This window comes from Meles meles, chromosome 5, assembly GCF_922984935.1.
Source record: "Meles meles chromosome 5, mMelMel3.1 paternal haplotype, whole genome shotgun sequence".
NCBI classification, from domain to species: Eukaryota; Metazoa; Chordata; class Mammalia; order Carnivora; family Mustelidae; genus Meles; species Meles meles.
In genome coordinates, this window is record NC_060070.1 from 84,983,396 (window position 1) to 85,005,085 (window position 21,690).

Here is a 21,690-nt window from a genome sequence, read left to right on the forward strand (position 1 = left end):
ACCTGAGCTGAAGGCAGAGGCTTTAACCCACTGAGCCACCCAGGTGCCCCTCAGGTTCATTTTTTTTATATAGATAATTTTTTAACTTATTTACCATCACAGTGAGATGTCCAGTCATCAAATTCCTTAACAACCTTCTAACCTGAACTTTTTGATACATATACCTGTGTTTTTCTTTTGCTTTTCTATTTTTTAATTTTTTTAATTTATTTTATTTTAGTTTAGTTTATTCTTTTTTTTATTTTTATTTTTTATCTTCATATAGAGTTAAATTCAAGGTAATCCCCTTTCCCCAATCAATGCTACCCCTATAAGTAAACCAATTTTTAATTCCCCTCTATCTTAGGAAAGTTGAGTCCTTTAACAAAGATATCAAGATACATCCAGGAAGAATCAAAATAACCGTCCTTGCCCACGCTGAGAATTTTAACCACTCTCCCATCTTTTTCTTCCGCCAGTGTTTCTGTGTATTTGTGTTTGTCCTGGTAGTATATAAATCTTATACTTAAGTATACTTGTATACTTATACAAGTATAAGAGATATATAGATATATATATATATCTATATATATATAGAGATATATAGAGATATATATAGAGATATATAGATATATAGATATATAGATAAGATAAGAGATATATAGATATATAGATATATAGATATAAGTAGATTGTCATCTACTTTTATCAGCCTTTTTGTTTGTTTTTGTTTGTATACTTCATAAATCTTACCTTGGGGGCCCATTTGGGCTGAGCCTCTCTTTTATCTTTCTTTTTATTCCTGTCCCTCTCTCTCTCTCTCTTTTCTTTTCTTTCTTTCTTTTTTCTTTCGTTTGGGTGGGGACTCTTGATTGCTCAGAAACTTTCCAGGGTGCACCTTGCATGCACCACAGTCAACACATTCAGCTACATCCGTTCATTCATCTCTCACCAAAACGACTAGGAAGGGGAATGCCCAACAGAAGAAAAATTCAGAGGCTGGGCCTCTTGCAACAGAGCTAATGGCTATCAACAGAGACAATATGTCAGAAAGGGAATTCAGGCTGACAATTATCCAGGCAATAGCTAGGTTGGAGAAAGCCATGGAAGACAAAATGGAATTGATTAGAGCAGAACTGAAAGCAACCAGGGATGATGTTCACAATGTTCTCAATGAGTTCCAATCTAATCTAAATTCTCTAAAAACTAGGGTAACTGAGACAGAAGATAGAATTAGTGATCTGGAGGACAAACAGATAGAGAGAAAGGATCAGGAGGAAGCCTGGAACAAACAGCTTAGAAACCACAAAAACAGAATTAGGGAAATAAATGATGCCATGAAATGTTCCAATGTCAGAATTATTGGAATTCCTGAGGAGGGGGGGAAAGAAAGAGGACTAGAAGATATAATGGAACAAATTCTCCATGAAAATTTTCCCAGTCTTGTGAATAGAACCAGCATTCATGTACGAGAGGCAGAACAGTTTCCCCCAAAATTATAACATCTAGAAAAACCTCAAGGCACCTGATATAAAAACGAGAAATCATAATTGTAGACAGGATCCCTTGAAAGCAGCTGGGACAAAGAAGCTCCTTATGTACAGAGGAAAGTCCATCAGAATAACGTCAGACCTGTTCACAGAAGCCTGGCAAGCCAGAAAGGGCTGGCAAGATGTATTCAGGGCACTAAATAAAAACATGCAGACAAGAATACTTTATCCAGAAAGACTGACATTCAAAATGGATGGAGAGATAAAGAGTTTCCAAGACCAGCAAGGCTTAAAAGAATATGCGATCACCAAGCCAACACTGCAGGAAATATTAAGGGGGGTTCTATAAAAGAGGAAAAATCCCAAGAATGTCTTTGAACAGAACTATATGGAGACAATCTACAGAAAGAAAGACTTCAAAGGTAACACGATGTCAATAAAAACATATCTCTCAATAATCACTCTCAATGTGAATGGCCTAAATGCACCCATAAAACGACACAGGGTTGCAGATTGGATAAAACGACAGGACCCATCCATATGCTGTCTAAAAGAGATCCATTTCGAACCTAAGGATACACCCAGACTGAAAGTGAAGGGATGGAGAACTATCTTTCATGCTAATGGACCTCAAAAGAAGGCCGGGGTGGCAATTCTCATATCAGATATATTAGATTTTAAACTAAAGACTGTAGTCAGAGATACAGAAGGACACTGCATAATTCTTAAAGGGACTATCCACCAAGAAGATCTAACACTTGTAAATATTTATGTCCCCAATATGGGAGCAGCCAATTACATAAGAAAAGTATTAATCAAGATAAAGAGTCATATTGATATGAATACATTAATAGCAGGAGATCTCAACACACCTCTCTCAGTAATAGACAGATCATCGAAGCAGAAAATCAATAAAGTAACAAATCATTGAATGACACATTGGACCAGATGGACCTCGTAGATATATACAGAACATTCCACCCTAAAACAACAGAATACTCATTCTTCTCAAGTGCACATGGAACCTTCTCCAGAATAGACCACATACTGGGTCACAAATCAGGGCTCAACCTGTACCAAAAGACTGAGATTATTCCCTGCATATTCTCAGATCACAATGACTTAAAAATGAAGCTTAACCACAAGGAAAACTTTGGAAGGAACTCAAACACCTGGAAGCTAAAGACCACCTTGCTTAAGAATGCTTGGATCAACCAGGAGATCAAAGAACTTAAACAATTCATAGAAACCAATGCAAATGAAGACACTTCTGCCCAAAACCTATGGGATACAGCAAAGGCGGTCCTAAGAGGGAAATACATAGCCATCCAGGCCTCCCTCAAAAAAATTGAAAAATCCAGAATACACCAGCTATCTCTACACCTTAAAGAACTGGAGAATCAACAACAAATTAAGCCAACTCCACACACAAGAAGGGAAATAATCAAGACTAGAGCAGAGATCAATGAGGTAGAAACCAGAGATACAGTAGAATGTATCAATGAAACTAGAAGCTGGTTTTTTGAAAGAATCAATAAGATTGATAAACCATTGGCCACACTAACCCAAAAGAAAAGAGAGAAGGCTCAAATTAATAAAGTTATGAAGGAAAAGGGAGAGAACACAACTAACATCAAGGAAATAGAAATAATCATCAGAAGTTATTATCAACAGTTATATGCCAATAAGTTAAGCAACCTAGATGAAATGGATGCATTCCTGGAAAACTATAAACTCCCAAAATTGAACCAGGAAGAAACTGACAACCTGAATAGACCAATATCTAGTACAAGATTGAAGCAGTGATCAAAAACCTCCCAAAACACAAGAGCCCGGGACCTGATGGATTCCCTGGAGAATTCCACCAAACTTTCAAAGAAGAAATAACACCTATTCTCCTGAAGCTGTTCCAAAAAATTGAAACAGAAGGAAAACTTCCAGATTCTTTTTTTTTTTTTCTTTTTGGCATAACAGTATTCATTGTTTTGCATCACAACCAGTGCTCCATGCAATACGTGCCCTCCCTAATACCCACCACCTTGTTCCCCCAACTGCCCACCTCCTGCCTCTTCAAGACCCTCAGGTTATTTTTCAGAGTCCATAGTCTCTCATGGTTCACCTCCCCTTCCAATTTCCCTCAACTCCCTTCTCCTCCCCATCTCCCCATGTCCTCCATGTTCTTTGTTATGCTCCACAAATAAGTGAAACCATATGATAATTGACTCTCTCTGCTTGACTTATTTCACTCAGCATAATCTCTTCCCGTCCCATCCGTGTTGCTACAAAAGTTGGGTATTCATCCTTTCTGATGGAGGCAAAAAAACTCCGTAGTGTATATGGACCACATCTTCCTTATCCATTCATCCGTGGAAGGGCATCTTGGTTCTTTCCACAGTTTGGCAATCATGGCCATTGATGCTATAAACATTGGGGTACAGATGGCCCTTTTTTCCAAACTGTGGAAAGAACCAAGATGCCCTTCCACGGATGAATGGATAAGGAAGATGTGGTCCATATACACTACGGAGTTTTTTTGCCTCCATCAGAAAGGATGAATACCCAACTTTTGTAGCAACACGGATGGGACGGGAAGAGATTATGCTGAGTGAAATAAGTCAAGCAGAGAGAGTCAATTATCATATGGTTTCACTTATTTGTGGAGCATAACAAAGAACATGGAGGACATGGGGAGATGGGGAGGAGAAGGGAGTTGAGGGAAATTGGAAGGGGAGGTGAACCATGAGAGACTATGGACTCTGAAAAATAACCTGAGGGTCTTGAAGAGGCAGGAGGTGGGCAGTTGGGGGAACAAGGTGGTGGGTATTAGGGAGGGCACGTATTGCATGGAGCACTGGTTGTGATGCAAAACAATGAATACTGTTATGCCAAAAAGAAAAAAAAAAAAAGAATCTGGAAGTTTTCCTTCTGTTTCAATTTTTTGGAACAGCTTCAGGAGAATAGGTGTTATTTCTTCTTTGAAAGTTTGGTGGAATTCTCCAGGGAATCCATCAGGTCCCGGGCTCTTGTGTTTTGGGAGGTTTTTGATCACTGCTTCAATCTTGTACTAGATATTGGTCTATTCAGGTTGTCAGTTTCTTCCTGGTTCAATTTTGGGAGTTTATAGTTTTCCAGGAATGCATCCATTTCATCTAGGTTGCTTAACTTATTGGCATATAACTGTTGATAATAACTTCTGATGATTATTTCTATTTCCTTGATGTTAGTTGTGTTCTCTCCCTTTTCCTTCATAACTTTATTAATTTGAGCCTTCTCTCTTTTCTTTTGGGTTAGTGTGGCCAATGGTTTATCAATCTTATTGATTCTTTCAAAAAACCAGCTTCTAGTTTCATTGATACATTCTACTGTATCTCTGGTTTCTACCTCATTGATCTCTGCTCTAGTCTTGATTATTTCCCTTCTTGTGTGTGGAGTTGGCTTAATTTGTTGTTGATTCTCCAGTTCTTTAAGGTGTAGAGATAGCTGGTGTATTCTGGATTTTTCAATTTTTTTGAGGGAGGCCTGGATGGCTATGTATTTCCCTCTTAGGACCGCCTTTGCTGTATCCCATAGGTTTTGGGCAGAAGTGTCTTCATTTGCATTGGTTTCTATGAATTGTTTAAGTTCTTTGATCTCCTGGTTGATCCAAGCATTCTTAAGCAAGGTGGTCTTTAGCTTCCAGGTGTTTGAGTTCCTTCCAAAGTTTTCCTTGTGGTTAAGCTTCATTTTTAAGTCATTGTGATCTGAGAATATGCAGGGAATAATCTCAGTCTTTTGGTACAGGTTGAGCCCTGATTTGTGACCCAGTATGTGGTCTATTCTGGAGAAGGTTCCATGTGCACTTGAGAAGAATGAGTATTCTGTTGTTTTAGGGTGGAATGTTCTGTATATATCTACGAGGTCCATCTGGTCCAATGTGTCATTCAATGATTTGTTACTTTATTGATTTTCTGCTTCGATGATCTGTCTATTACTGAGAGAGGTGTGTTGAGATCTCCTGCTATTAATGTATTCATATCAATATGACTCTTTATCTTGATTAATACTTTTCTTATGTAATTGGCTGCTCCCATATTGGGGACATAAATATTTACAAGTGTTAGATCTTCTTGGTGGATAGTCCCTTTAAGAATTATGCAGTGTCCTTCTGTATCTCTGACTACAGTCTTTAGTTTAAAATCTAATATATCTGATATGAGAATTGCCACCCCGGCCTTCTTTTGAGGTCCATTAGCATGAAAGATAGTTCTCCATCCCTTCACTTTCAGTCTGGGTGTATCCTTAGGTTCGAAATGGATCTCTTTTAGACAGCATATGGATGGGTCCTGTCGTTTTATCCAATCTGCAACCCTGTGTCGTTTTATGGGTGCATTTAGGCCATTCACATTGAGAGTGATTATTGAGAGATATGTTTTTATTGACATCGTGTTACCTTTGAAGTCTTTCTTTCTGTAGATTGTCTCCATATAGTTCTGTTCAAAGACATTCTTGGGATTTTTCCTCTTTTATAGAACCCCCCTTAATATTTCCTGCAGTGTTGGCTTGGTGATCGCATATTCTTTTAAGCCTTGCTGGTCTTGGAAACTCTTTATCTCTCCATCCATTTTGAATGTCAGTCTTTCTGGATAAAGTATTCTTGTCTGCATGTTTTTATTTAGTGCCCTGAATACATCTTGCCAGCCCTTTCTGGCTTGCCAGGCTTCTGTGAACAGGTCTGACGTTATTCTGATGGACTTTCCTCTGTACATAAGGAGCTTCTTTGTCCCAGCTGCTTTCAAGGGATCCTGTCTACAATTATGATTTCTCGTTTTTATATCAGGTGCCTTGAGGTTTTTCTAGATGTTATAATTTTGGGGGAAACTGTTCTGCCTCTCGTACATGAATGCTGGTTCTATTCACAAGACTGGGAAAATTTTCATGGAGAATTTGTTCCATTATATCTTCTAGTCCTCTTTCTTTCCCCCCCTCCTCAGGAATTCCAATAATTCTGACATTGGAACATTTCATGGCATCATTTATTTCCCTAATTCTGTTTTTGTGGTTTCTAAGCTGTTTGTTCCAGGCTTCCTCCTGATCCTTTCTCTCTATCTGTTTGTCCTCCAGATCACTAATTCTATCTTCTGTCTCAGTTACCCTAGTTTTTAGAGAATTTAGATTAGATTGGAACTCATTGAGAACATTGTGAACATCATCCCTGGTTGCTTTCAGTTCTGCTCTAATCAATTCCATTTTGTCTTCCATGGCTTTCTCCAACCTAGCTATTGCCTGGATAATTGTCAGCCTGAATTCCCTTTCTGACATATTGTCTCTGTTGATAGCCATTAGCTCTGTTGCAAGAGGCCCAGCCTCTGAATTTTTCTTCTGTTGGGCATTCCCCTTCCTAGTCGTTTTGGTGAGAGATGAATGAACGGATGTAGCTGAATGTGTTGACTGTGGTGCATGCAAGGTGCACCCTGGAAAGTTTCTGAGCAATCAAGAGTCCCCACCCAAACGAAAGAAAAAAGAAAGAAAGAAAAGAAAAGAGAGAGAGAGAGAGGGACAGGAATAAAAAGAAAGATAAAAGAGAGGCTCAGCCCAAATGGGCCCCAAGGTAAGATTTATGAAGTATACAAACAAAAACAAACAAAAAGGCTGATAAAAGTAGATGACAATCTACTTATATCTATATATCTATATATCTATATATCTCTTATCTTATCTATATATCTATATATCTATATATCTCTATATATATCTCTATATATCTCTATATATATATAGATATATATATATATCTATATATCTCTTATACTTGTATAAGTATACAAGTATACTTAAGTATAAGATTTATATACTACCAGGACAAACACAAATACACAGAAACACTGGCGGAAGAAAAAGATGGGAGAGTGGTTAAAATTCTCAGCGTGGGCAAGGACGGTTATTTTGATTCTTCCTGGATGTATCTTGATATCTTTGTTAAAGGACTCAACTTTCCTAAGATAGAGGGGAATTAAAAATTGGTTTACTTATAGGGGTAGCATTGATTGGGGAAAGGGGATTACCTTGAATTTAACTCTATATGAAGATAAAAAATAAAAATAAAAAAAAGAATAAACTAAACTAAAATAAAATAAAATTAAAAAAATTAAAAAATAGAAAAGCAAAAGAAAAACACAGGTATATGTATCAAAAAGTTCAGGTTAGAAGGTTGTTAAGGAATTTGATGACTGGACATCTCACTGTGATGGTAAATAAGTTAAAAAATTATCTATATAAAAAAAATGAACCTGAGGGGCACCTGGGTGGCTCAGTGGGTTAAAGCCTCTGCCTTCAGCTCAGGTCATGATCCCAGGGTCCTGGGATTGAGCCCTGCATCAGGCTCTCTGCTCAGCGGGAAGCCTGCTTCCCTTCCTCTCTCTCTGCTTGCCTCTCTGCCTACTTGTGATCTCTGTCTGTCAAATAAATAAATAAAAAATCTTTAAAAAAATGAACTAGAATTGTGGGAATGAATTAAAAATAAAGGTTGTATCTATGAAGTAGTGGTGGTTGTTCTCTTGTCTTTTTTTCTTCCCCCCGGTTGACTTTCTGGGCGAGGGGCCTGCTGTGTGTGTTTTCAGTCAGTGATGTTCCCTGAGTTACGTCCTCCCACCTAATCAAGGGGGTGGGCTCTGAGGAAACTGGTTTTTCAGGCTTTTGTCCTCTGGAGGTTTTTTAATTTGTTTGTTCATTTGTTTTCTCTTGCCTTGTTGGCTTTGGATGGTTTTTGGAGGTTTAGAGGAAAGCAAACTGCACCCAGACCTCCCTCTCAGAGAGAAGCCTCAGTCTGTTCCCCTCTGGGTGTTCCAGAGCACATAAATTGCCCCCTTCCTGCTGGCAGGCAGAGCATGTTCCCAGTCGTGTGGTCCCTGGGGACATAGGAACTCCTGCTTGTACCCAAAACCACAACAGCGGAAGCTGTCTCAGGGTGGGTGTGGGGTGCGACTCAGACTCTGGTCGTGCAGCCTGCATGCATGGAGAGTGCCAAGGGCTGTGGTTCTGCTGGCTGGCAAGGCTCCCAGCCCCTCACAGGAGCTGACACCCAGGCGCTCTCAGGCACACTCACTGCTCAGGGACCAAGACCTGGTTTCTTCGCCGCACTCTCTCTGGCTCAGCACCAGGGGTGGTTGTCCTGGGTCTGGGGACTTAAGCTCCTGTCCCAAACTACCCTGATTCCCACAATTTCCCCCCATGATCCTTTGCTCTTTTTGAGTGCTTTCAACCAGACTCCAAGTTAGTGCTGGTCCCCAGTCGCAGGGCATTCTCGTATTGGGGTATTACTTTCCAATGGGTGGCTTCTGGTGGCTCCCTCCCCCTTTTGTTTATCTTCCGGTATCAGTCCAAAGTTCCCACTCTGCTTTACCTGCCCACTGGCATCTTCTACCCCTGTAGAGATCCATAAGTGTATAATTCTAATCTCAGGCTGGTTTCATGGGTGATCAGAGTTCCTTGGTTCGTAATCAGCTCACTTTAGGGTACAGGTTGAAATGGTGCCTCCTCCTAGTTCCCTGCCATCTTGTCTTTCCTCCAGCAATTATTTCTTTAAATAAATGCTGTCTCCTTCTTTTCTTCTTCTGGTATACTCATTATTCTTATATTGGCTTTTTTCAGTGCCTGATAACTCACGAAAGGTTTCTTGACATGTTGAAAATTTTAGTCTCTCTCCTCTTCTCCTTGAATCATTTTTAAATTCCTATCATCCAGATAGCCAATTTTCCTTCCATCTGACCTGCTATATTTCCAGTGCTAATTCACTTTTCATCTCATTTGTTGAGTCCATCAGATCCAGAATTTGCTAAGTTCCTTTACATAATTTCAGTCTCTTTAGTAAAGTATTCCTGTCATTAATTTAATGCCTGAGTTCTCAGAACTGCCTTCTAAATTTTCTGTAGCTCACTGAGTTTCATCATGAAATCTGTTTTTAATTATATATGAAAAGGATCACAATATTCTTTGTCTTTGAATTTAGTTGTCATCATTTTCTTTATGATGCCATCATGCTATAATTTTCCATACCAGATGAAATGTGCCTTTGTCAACTCACTTGAATGTTCAAGCATCTTTCTTATTTAGGAAAGTCTTTGTTGATTTTGATTGTAAGAATTAAATAAAAAAAAGAATTAAGCACACTGGCAATCAGAAACTTTGCTTTTGGTTCCCAGAAAGTCATGATATTGCACAATATTTCATTTTCTCTTGCTAGAGCTGACTCACCACAGAAATTAGGAGCACACCTAAGAGACCTGACATTAAGGGGGGGAAAGTGTTGGTGGTAGAGTGGCAGGAGAGTTGTGGGTTTTTGCACTTGAGTCATGGAAGTGCTCAAGGCCAGTGGGATGGGAGGGTGGGGTCTCACAAGTCCTAGACTTCTTGAAATCCCAAGGCACACAGCAGAAAACACCTTCCTTCAATTCTCTTAGTCTTCCTTCTTCTCTTTTCTTCCTTTGCGCCAGTCACAGAGCTCTCCTCAGAAATACAGGTGCTGCTGAAGAGCAATAGGTCCTCACATGCACCTGAGCAGCCAGGGGGACTTCAACTTACCCTGCTTTCTGCCTCCTCAGTCTCTTCTGCCAGGACCAGCACTACCACTGTTGCTGCTGTAACTTCCTTGGCCCCACAGCCTCTCTGATCCCCAGTATACCCACTTTGGGATGCAGATGGAAGATCTCTCAGTGTCCTTTAATGCTCTGTAGGGACACTTTCATCATCACGAATGTCCAGTTAGATGTAAATGGATTCCTGTCCCTTGTTGAGGTCTTTTGTCCATTTTGAGTTTATCTTTGTGTATGGTGTAAGAGAATGGTTGAGCTTCATTCTTCTATACATAGCTATTCAATTTTCCCAGCATCACTTATTGTAGAGACTGGGGGTTTTTGGGTTTGTGTGTTTTTTTTTTGTTTTTTTTTTTGTTTTTTTTTTTGAGAGAGACAGTGAGAGAGAGCATGAGCAAAGAGAAGGTCAGAGAGAGAAGCAGACTCCCCATGGAGCTGGGAGCCCGATGCGGGACTTGATCCCGGCATTCCGGGATCATGACCTGAGCTGAAGACAGTCATCCAACCAACTGAGCCATCCAGGCGTCCCGACAGTCTTTTTTCTACTGGATATTTTTTCTTGCCTTGTCAAAGATCATTTGACAATAGAGATGAGGGTCCATATCTAGACTTTCTACTCTGTTCCTCTGGTCTATGTGTCTGTTTTTGTGCCAGTACAATGCTGTCTTGGTGATCATAGCTTTGTAATAAAGCTTGAAATCACGCAACATGACACCCCCAGTTTTATTTTTATTTTTCGACATTTCCTTAGTGATTTGGAGTCTTTTCTGGTTCCATACAAATTTTAAGATTGTTTGTTCCAACATTTTGAAAAAGGCCACTGGTATTTTGAGCAGGATGGCATTGAAAGTACAGAGTGCTCTGGGCAGCGTAGACATTTTAACAATATTTACTTTTCCAATCCATGAGCACGGAATGTTTTCCCACTTTTTGTGTCTTCTTCAATTTCTTTCTTGAGTGTTCTCTAGTTCCTTGACTATAGTTCCTTACCACTTTTGGTTAGGTTTATTCCAAGGTATCTTATGGCTTTTGGCGCTATTGTAAATAGATTCGATTCTCTAATTGCCCTTTCTACAGTTTCCTTGTTAGTGTACAAGAAAGCAACTGATTTCTTTGCATTGATTTGTATCTTGCCACATTGCTGTATGAGTTCTAGTAATCTGGGAGTGGAATCTTTTGGGTTTTCCACTTAAAATATCATGTCATCTGTGAAGAGAGAGAGAATTTCACTCTTTGCCAATTTGAATTACTATTACTTCTTTTTTTTTTTTTTTTTTTTTTTTTTGTCTGATTGCTGTTGCTAGGACTTCTGGTACTATGTTGAACAACAGTGGTGAGAGTGGGCATCCTTGCCGTGTTCTTGATGTCAGTGGGATGTAACCTCTTTGACACTGGCCACACCAACATCTTCTAAGACATGTCTCAAAAGGTGAAGGAAACAAAAGCAAAAATGAACTTTTGAGACTTCATCAAGATCAAAAGCTTCTGCACAGCAAAGGAAATAGTCAAAGAAAAACAAAGAGGCAACCCACAGAGTGGGAGAAGGTATTCACAAAAGACACTAGAGACAAAGGGCTGATATCCAAGATCTATAAAGAACTTCTCAAACTCAACACACACAAAACAGATAATCAAGTCAAAAAATGGGCAGAAGACATGAACAGACACGTCTCCAATGAAGATATACAAATACCTAGCAGACACATAAGAAAAGGTTCATCATCATTAGCCATCAGGGAAATACAAATCAAAACCACATTGAGATACCACCTTACACTAGTCAGAGTGGCAAAGATTAACATGACAAGAAGCAACAAATGTTGGAGAGGATGTGGGAAAAGGGGAACCTTCTTACACTGTTGGTGGAAGTGCAAGTTGGTGCAGCCACATTGGAAAACAGTATGGAGATTCCTCAAAAAATTAAAAATAGAGCTACCCTATGACCCAGTAATTGCATTACTGGGTATTTACCCCGAAGATACAGATGTAGTGAAGAGAAGGGTCATCTGTACCCCAAAAGAGCCAAGATGGCCTTCAAAAAAGATGAATACCCAACTTTTGCATCAACATGGATGGGACTGGAGGAGATTATGGTGAGTGAAATAAGTCAAGCAGAGAAAGTCAATTATCACATGGTTTCACTTACATGTGGAACATAAGGAATAAAGTGGAGGACATTAGGAGAAGGAAAGAAAAAGTGAATTGGGGGAAATCAGAGGGAGAGAGAACCACGAGAGACTGTGGATTCTGAGAAACAAACTGAGAGTGTAGAAGGGTGGGGGTGGGGGAATGGGTGAGTCTGCTGGTGGATATTAAGGGGGGCACATATTGCATAGAGTACTGGGTGTTGTAGATAAACAATGAATCTTGGAACACTGCATCAAAAACTAATGATGTATTTAATGGTGACTAACATAACACAATTAAAAAAAAAAGATGCAGATGGAAAGGGAAAGAAAATGCACAACTCACACTGCCAAGATGCTGATGGCACCCCTCTTATTCTCATTTCAATAGACTGGAATGAGAAATGTTGGATGAGGAATTTCTTCTGTCTGGTGTTTTATCTAAATGAGAACTGAGATGAGTTTGAAATGCAATACCGGTGTTACTTGGGAAAAAAAGGCATACAGGAAATGTAGGAAAGAACCCGAGAAAGGCCAGGTTCCAAGGACAACCACAGGTGCTTGTTTTTCTCTACAAATATATGACTAACACTGGAACAGTGAGAACCTTTCCAGGACACCATGACTTTATCTGAGATCAATCCATTCTAGAGCAACCCATAATTGCCCAAACTCCATTTAACCTCCTGGAATCATAACTCTGTCACTTTAGCTCTGGTTCCAGAATAATGGCACAAACCCCCTCCCGTCCATCTTTCATCCCTAGATTCTTGACAAATGCAAAAGAGCTCCACAACTAGCCACAGATACCAAAGACTGTGCGGGAGACAAAACTTGAACACTTGGCCAGCAAAGGAAATAAGGTTTCCAGGTTTCTGTGTCTTTATTTTTGTGTCTTTTGTTTCTGCAACAGCCCTTCAAGTTTTGGGGCTGTTCTCACACCAGAATGTGTTTAGGATCCCTGGGTTCTTCCCATCCTGATAGGGTGTGACAAACAGAAATGCACCCACATATTTCCTGTCCATACCCAGAACCAGTTTCCTAGCACCTAGATCTGGGATCTCTGAGGAGCAAGGACCCTGGCTCAACACCCATCCCACCAAACTCAGTCCTCAGTGGGCTCCATTCCAGTGCTGTCCCACCATCGGGTCAATAGGCTGCTTTAATTGAAATCATTTCATAGGATGCTTTCCTATGGGATCCTCTGAGGACACAGACTGAGATTTGCATGGGGACAAGGAAGGACCCTTGGGTACACCACCTGTGAGGGAGTGATGGCAGCTACTCTGGACAGAGGAGGAAGTTGAAGTACAATGACAAAGCAGTAACACCCACAAGTGGTCAAAGAGGGAGCTAAGGAGCTAGGTTGCCCTTGAAGTTGCTTTAACTTGAGGCAGTTTTGCTGCTAGAGTTGGAATGCAGGGCGTCAGCTGTGGCCCCGTAGCTGAAGGACTCACCACCTGCACTGCTACATGTTCTGTTTGTTCCTGGATCTTTTTTTTTTTTTTTTTTTTTTTTTATGAAATAAAGGCAAAGGGAAGATGAGGAGCATTTGTCTGAGTCCATTCAGGCTGCAATCACAAGAGGGCAGATGGGTGGCTTATGACAGCAGACACACACTTCTCACAGTTCAGAGGCTGGGAAGTCCAAGACAATGCCACCAGGATTTCGTGTCTGGAGAGAATCCCCTTTCTTCTTGGTCTTCTCACTGTGACCTCATATGGCAGAAGTGGCAAGGGAACTCAAGGCAGCTTTGACAAGGGCACTAATCCCAGTCGTTCCCTCCCAGTGCGCACCCCCTAGCATCATCACCACGGGGCTCAGGATTTCAACATATGAATTTCTGGGGGACACAAAGATCAGCCCATGGCAGTACAATTCTCCCCTATAATTTCATTTGTGTGACAGGAGGACAAGGTGGAATGGGAAATGTGGGGAGATTTGGAGACAAGGACCCATGAACAGCTGCAGTGTTAACTCACCAATTTGAACATGTTTATTAGTTGTCATATTTCAGTAAATTTTTCATCTTCAGGAAGTATTGTAATCCTCACCTTTGAAATGAGGAAACTGAGGATCCGAGGCTAAGTGCATGATTTCCCAGGCTCCCAGTTAGGAAAAGAAACTATCATTCCAGTTCTCATGCTTTCCAGCAGAACCATCTCACATGTTTCATACTATGCAAGACATTAACTTTCAGTGGCAAACTAAAATATGAAGTATTAAACATTAAATCTTCGTTTTTATCCTCTGGTGTTCCAGCTCCTAGGGCTGAGCAATGTGTGTTGGTTCATGATCAAAGGAGCACCAAGGTCAGAGAGAATCCCAAGCTCCTTTCCTAAAACGTACAGAGAGGGATGCGTCTATCTCAAAAGGAACCTCCATATTAGCTCATAACGACAAGGAAAAGTACAGACATTAATGGGTACCTTTGAGAATGTGCCTAACATGTTAATGTCGTTTTCAAGGGCGTAACGTCAACATTTACTTTTTAAAACAAACACCTTTAGTAACAGATGGTAATGTTCAAAAACCTTTTAATAAATACAGATGGATCTGTCTGACCATTGAGAAAAATTAAAAAGTTGAAGAAGATAGATCCAAATTAATGTAAAGAGGTTCTTTTAAAAAACATTTTCCCAAATATATAGGTGGAAAATATTCTAGAGCCACACTTCTCAACACTCCGAGTTCCACAAGAATCATTCTATTAACCATATCACCAAACTTAAAGTACAAATCATTTTGATTTAATGATTATACTGGGTTGAGATATGTTTGGAGTGGTATGGTCCAACTCATACCAGTTATTTTATTTAACATCTCTGACATGTGGCATTAGCCCCCAGTCCAGTAATTTCTAGGTCTTTAATTGTTTTGGCTTAACTGTCTGCTTGGGGCCATAAGATGTCTTCATTTTCTTTATCCCCTGAGCACATTCCTTTGCACAAAGAAGCCCCCCTTACCTACAACTCCACATGGTTCCACCTCCAGAGATTTCTTCCCGGTATTCTTAACATGGAGGCCAGGGAACACTGAAAGCCTTTTGGCTCTACCAAGGACTACAGTACTGTGAGTGAGACACTGATCTTGGGTGCACAATTGAAGGAGGGACCAAGTTCAGTTATTAGGATGAATAATATTGTAATACGGTAGCAAAAATATTTATATTAACATAAAATCTGTGACAGATACAATGTCTAAACTTTAAAATATTACTGATTTTTTTCTTTTACCTCCAATGCCAAGGTGACATTGCACAGCACTGTTATTTAAAACTTAAGTTCAAATCGCTCTAAAATATAATTTACCCTCAACAGATTTTTAAAATTTAAATTCAGTCAATTAACATATGATGTATTATTAGTTTCAGAGGAAGAGTTCAGTGACTCATCAGTCTTATATATTACCAGAGCTCATTACATCAAGTGCCTTCCTTAATGTCCCTCACCCAGTTACCCCATCCTCCCAAGCTCCTCCCCTCCAGCAACCCTCAGTTTGTTTCCTTCAGTTAGAAGTTTCTTATAGTTTGTCTCCCTCTCTGGTTTTGTCTTATTTTCTTTTTCCCTCCCTTCCCCTATGATCCTCTGTTTTGTTACTTAAATTCCACAGATGAATGAGGTCCTAGGATAATTGTCTTCCACTGATTGACTTATTTCACTTAGCACAATACCCTCTAGTTCTCTCCATGTTCTTTCACGGGACAAGATTTCATTTTTGGTGGCTGAGTAGTACTCCACTGCATACATATATACCACCTCTTCTTTAGCCATTCAACAGTCAATGGACATCTGGGTTCTTTCCATGGTTTGGCTATTGTGGACATTGCTACTATTAACATTGGGGTGTAGGTGTCCCTTCGAATCGCTATTTGTATTCTTCAGGTAAATATCTTGTAGGGCAATTACTGGGTCAGAAGATAACTCCTTTTTCAAATTTGCAAGTAACCTCCATCCTGTTTTCCAGAGTGGCTGCACCACCTTGCATTAGCACCACCAGTGTGAGAGGGTCCCCCTCTCCCCTCACCCTCACCAACACCTGTCATTTCCTGACTTACTAGTTTGAGTCATTCTGATGACGGGAGGTGAAATCTCATTGTGTTTTTTATTTGTGTTTCCCTGATGCGCAGTGGTGTGGAGCATTTTTTCATGGGTCTGTTGGCCATTTCTGTGTCTTCCTTGGGGAAGTCTCTGTCATGTATTCTGCCCATTTCTTTACTGGATTATTTGTTTTGGGGGTGTTGAATTTGAAAAACTCTTTATAGATTTAGATTACCAGCCCTTTATCTGGTAAGACATTTGGAAATATCTTCTTCCATTCTGTTGGTTGTCTTTTTTTTTTTTTTTTAATTTTTATTTCTTTATTTGACAGACAGAGATCACAAGTAGGCAGAGAGGCAGGCAGAGAGAGAGAGAGAGAGAAGCAGGCTCCCTGCTGAGAGGGACTCGATCCCAGGATCCTGGGATCATGACCAAAGCCGAAGGCAGAGGCTTTAACCTACCAGCCACCCAGGTGCCCTGGTTGTCTTTTGGTTTTGTCCACGGTTTTCTTTGCTGAGCAAAAGCTGCTTATCTGGGTGGAGTTCCAGTAGTTCACTTTTGACTTCTGACCTGTGTGAAGTGGTATCTCACTGTGGTTTTGATTTGTGTTTTGCTGATGCTGAGTGACGTTGAGCATTTTTTTCATGTGTCCGTTGGCCATTTGTATGTCTTTTTTGGAGAAATGTCTGTGCACGTCTTCTGCTCAGGTCTTGACTTGATTATTTTTGGGTGTTGAGTTTGATACGTTCTTTCTTGTTTTAAGATTTTATGTATTTATTTAAGAGAGAGGTGGGGATGGGGGAGAACGAGCACCAGGAAGGTCAGAGGAAGAAGCTCCCCACTGAGCAGGGAGCCTGGTGCAATGAGAGGCTCAATCCCAAGCTCCTGGGATCATGACCTGAGAAAAGGCCAGCGCTTAACCCTGAGTCACCCAGGCGCCCCTGATAAGTTCTTTATATAGTTTGCGATAGTAGCCCTTTATCTGATGGGACATTTGCAAATATCTTCTCCCATTCTGTTGGTTGTCTTTTGTTTTTCTCCACTGTTCCCTTTGCTGTGCTAAAGCTTTTGATCTGGATGAAGTCCCAATAGTTCATTTTTGGCTTTGTTTCCCTTGCCTTTGGAGACGTGTCTAGCAAGAAGTGGCTGCGGCCAAGGTCACAGAGGTTGCTGCCTGTGTTCTCCTCCAGGATTTTGATGGATTCCTGTCTCACATTTAGGTCTTTCATCCATTCCGAGTCTAAATTTGTGTATGGTGTAAGAAAGTGGTCTGGTTTCATTGTTCTGCATGTCTCTGTCCAATTTTCCTTACACCATTTGTTGAAGAGATGGTCTCTTTTCTATTGGACATTCTTTCCTGCTTTGTCAAAGGTCAGTTGACCATAGAGTTGGGGGATCCATTTCTGGGTTCCTTATTTTGTTCCACTGATCTCTGTGTCTGTTTTTGTGCCAGTGCCATAGAGTCTTGATGATGACAGCTTTGTAATGGAGCTTGAAGTCTGGAATTGTGAGGCCACCAGCTGTGGTTTTCCTTTGCAACATTCCTTTGGCTTTCCAGGGGTCTTTTCTGCTTCCATACAAATGTTAGGGTTATTTGCTCAGCTCTGTGAAAAAAGTTGTTGGTATTTTACAGGGATTTCTTTGAATGTATAGATTGCCCTAGGTAGTGTGGACATTTTAACAATATTTGTTCTTTCAGTAGGTGAACATGGAACATTTTTCTGTTTCTTTGTTTTTTCCTCAATTTCTTTCACGGATGTTCTATAGTTTTCTGAATATAGATCCTTTGCTCCTCTGTTAGGTTTGTTTCCAGGTATCTTGTGGGTTTCTTTGGCACAATTGTAAATGGGACTGACTCCCTAATTTCTCTTTCTTCGGTCTCATTGTTAGTGTGTGGAAATGCAACTGATTTGTATGGCATTGATTTTATATCCTGCCACTTTGCTGAATTCCTGTATGAGTTCTCACAATTTTGGGGTGGAGTCTTTTGGGTTTTCCACATAGTGTATCATGTCATCTGCAAAGAGTGGGAGTTTGAATCTGTGCCGATTCAGATGCTTTTTATTTCTTTTTGTTGTCTGATTGCTGAGGTTAGGACTTCCAGTTTTGATGAAGAAAGTAAACTATAATTTGTCAAATGCTTTTTCTGCATCTATTGAGAGAATCGTATGGTTCTTGTCCTTTCTTTTACTAATATAGTGTATCACCTTGATTGATTTGCAGATGTTGACCCATGCTTGCCTCCCAAGAATAAATCCCACTTGGTCCTGATGAATAATCCTTTTAATGTACAGTTGGATCCTATTGGCTAGGATCCTGGTGAGAATTTTTGCATCCATGTTCATCAGAGATACTGGTCTGTAATTCTCCTTTTTGGAGGGGTCTTTGTCTGGTTTTGGCATCAAGGTAATGCTGGCCTTATATAGGAAGAGTATGGGAGGGTTTCTCCCATTTTTATTTTTACAAACTGCTTCAGAAGCATAGGTATTAGATTTTAGTTCTTTTATTGCCTCAGAAAAGGATTCCCTATTGCCTTCTATGGGCTTTTTTCAAGTCTGGCCTGTATCTTTATAATCGTTGTTTTGAACTCTAGTTCTGGAATCTCGCACTTGTATACTGATTAGGTCCCTGGCAAAGCAGGACCGCCTCTTGTTCTGTTGTTCGAGGTGAGTATTTCTATCTTGTCATTCTGTCCAGAGAAGAACAGATGAATGACAGAACGAAACATTAAAATGGCAAGAGTAAATACACCAGAGAAATATACACTAAACAGACCAGTGGAGATCAAAACTGGAAAAAAAATACAATCAAATTGTTGAATCATCCAGAGAAATACACTGGATCCTATGTGTATTTTGATCTATTTTGATCCCAAAATTGTAAAGAAAGAGAAAAGTAGATATGTACAAAAGTAAAATTAAATATGGTGATTGGAAAGAACGCAACTGTAAAACTGAAGATTAAAAGACAAAAAAGAAAAAAAAAGAAGGACTTTAAATGGACAGGTGAACAGAACAGAGCAATACACTGTATCCTGGGTATATTTTGGTCTGTTTGTTAGAAGAAACTGCGAGATATGTATGATCTCTGAAGGACAACACTGTGAGCTACTGGAGGTCGTTCGCCGACCTTGTGTTGCAACACTAATAATGGGCTAGCACATAAATATTGAAAACCCACATAATCCTTTTTCCTGAATCCAAGAATGCATCACTTTGCTTCTTGGCAAAGATATCTTTGGACTTTGGGACAGTACAATCCATGAACTCATAATTGGTATCCATAAGAGCTGTTATGCATCACTCTTCCTGGTTTTACCTCCAGTAGGAAATGTTCATGTAACCCTTTCCTTGGGTTTGCCTTAGGTGAGTATGTATCCACTTTTTTCCTATGGCATCCTTGCTGGCACAAAAATATGAGGTAATGCAGAATCTAGAGGCATCGGGCAAAGCTGCTGGTGGCAAATACCAAATACTTTGGGAGGTAGAGGCCAGGAAACTTGGAAAGCCCTGTTGAACTCCCAAGGACTGTGGTGAAGGGATTGAGTCACCTATATCTGGTGCCAAATGTAAGGGGGCACCCATTTCTCAGTAACTGGGATAAATAATGTTTTAATGCAGGCCTTAAAAAAATAAAAATTAATGTAGATAAAATCCATGGTAAATAAAATGTCTACATATTAGATTGGACAGTGCGTTTGATTCAGGAGACAATATCCTTTGTCACTATGATTTGCAATTCTAACTTGGTATCCTTCTCCAGTATATTTTTTTTAAGATTTACTTATTTATTTGAGAGAGAGCATGTTGGGGAGGGGCAGAGGGAGAGAGAATCTGAAGCAGACTCCCTGCTGAGCAGAGAGCCCATATGGGGCTCCATCTCACCACCTGAGATCAAAACCCAAGCTAAAACCAGGAAGCTGACACTCCTCTGACTGTGCCACCCAGGCGCCCCTCTAATATTCTTGAACTTCCTCCAGCAAAATGGTATCTCACTTCCTACTATACTGAATGGCTATATCACAAAGACTGGAAGTAACTCGCATTAGTGAGGACATGGAGTATTGGGAATCCTTCCCAATGGTGCTGATGTAAAGGTAGATTCTTTGGAAAGCAGTTTGGCATTTCAATTTGGAGGTGTCTACCAAAAAGAAATGAAACCCTATGTGCCTTCAACGACTTGTTCATGAACGTTCAAGCGTTATCATTCAGAGTAGCCAAAAGTAGAAGTTATGGACTTAGAAGGTACAAGGACAGCAAAGCACATGGAAGGATTCATGCTTGAGCATGGCACATATTGACTATATAGCTGAAAATGGCTAGCTCTTATATAATCAATATGTTTAAGGTGTGTCTGAGCCACCCAGCGTCTGCTTTGAGCTCAGGTCATGACCTCAGGGTTGGGCTCCCTGCTCAGCAAGGATTCTTCTTCTTCCTATTACTCTGCCCCTCCCTCCGGCTCATGCTTGATCTCTCTCTCGCTCTCGCTCTCTCTCAAATAAATAAATAAAATCTTTTTAAAAATTCATATGTTTAAAGGAGCAAATCTTACAGTGATTTAAAGTCATTCTAATTTTTTTTAGCATATAATGTATTATTTGACCCAGGGGTGCAGGGCTGTGAATCATCAGGCTTAAACATTTCACAGCACTCACCATCGCACATACCCTCCTGAGTGACCGTAACCCAGCCACCCTAACCCTACCCCTCACCCTCCAGCAACCCTCAGTTTGTTTTGTGAGATTAAGGTTTGGTCTTCTTATGGTTTGTCTCTCCCTGAGCCTGTCTTGTTTCATGTTTTCCCTCCCTACCCCCCATGACCCCCCACCCTGCCTCTCAAATTCCTCATATCAGAGTGATCATATGATAATTGTCTTTCTCTAATTGACTTATTTCACTCAGCATAACACCCTCTAGTTCCAATCACGTCATTGCCAATGGCAAGACTTCGGGGTTTTGATGACTGCATAGAATTCCATTGTATGTCTATACCACATCTTCTTTATCCATTCATCTGTTGATGGACATCTAGGTTCTTTCCATAGTTTGGCTACTGTGGACATTTCTGCTATAAACATTTAGGTGCACGTGCCCCTTTGGATCACTACATTTGTATCATTAGGGTAAATACCTAATAGTGCGATTACTGGGTCGTAGGGAACCTCTATTTTCAACTTTTTGAGGAACCTCTGTACCGTTTCCAAGAGTGGCTACACCAGGTTGCATTCCCAGCAACGGTGTAGGAGGGTCCCCTTTCTCCACAGCCTCACCAAGATCTGTCATTTCCCTGACTTGTTAACTTTAGCCATTCTGACTGGTATGAGGCGGTATCTCCCTGTGGTTTTGATTTGTATTTCCCTAATGCCCAGTGATGTTGAGCACTTTCTCCTGTGTCTGTTGGTCGTCTGCATGTCTTCTTTGCAGAAATGTCTGCTTTCGTCTTCTGCCCATTTCTTGATTGGATTATTTGTTCTTTGGGTATTGAGTTT

The 21,690-nt window shown here is 40.3% G+C and overlaps 1 long non-coding RNA gene across 1 annotated transcript in view; it reads left to right on the forward strand.

The window, feature by feature from the left end:
• Positions 1 to 21,690, forward strand: part of LOC123942628 — a 23,456-nt gene continuing 1,766 nt past the window's right edge. The window contains exons 1-2 of the long non-coding RNA XR_006818443.1: positions 1 to 43; positions 17,138 to 17,150. This is a non-coding gene — a long non-coding RNA (uncharacterized LOC123942628). The remainder of the gene's footprint in view (positions 44 to 17,137; positions 17,151 to 21,690) is intronic.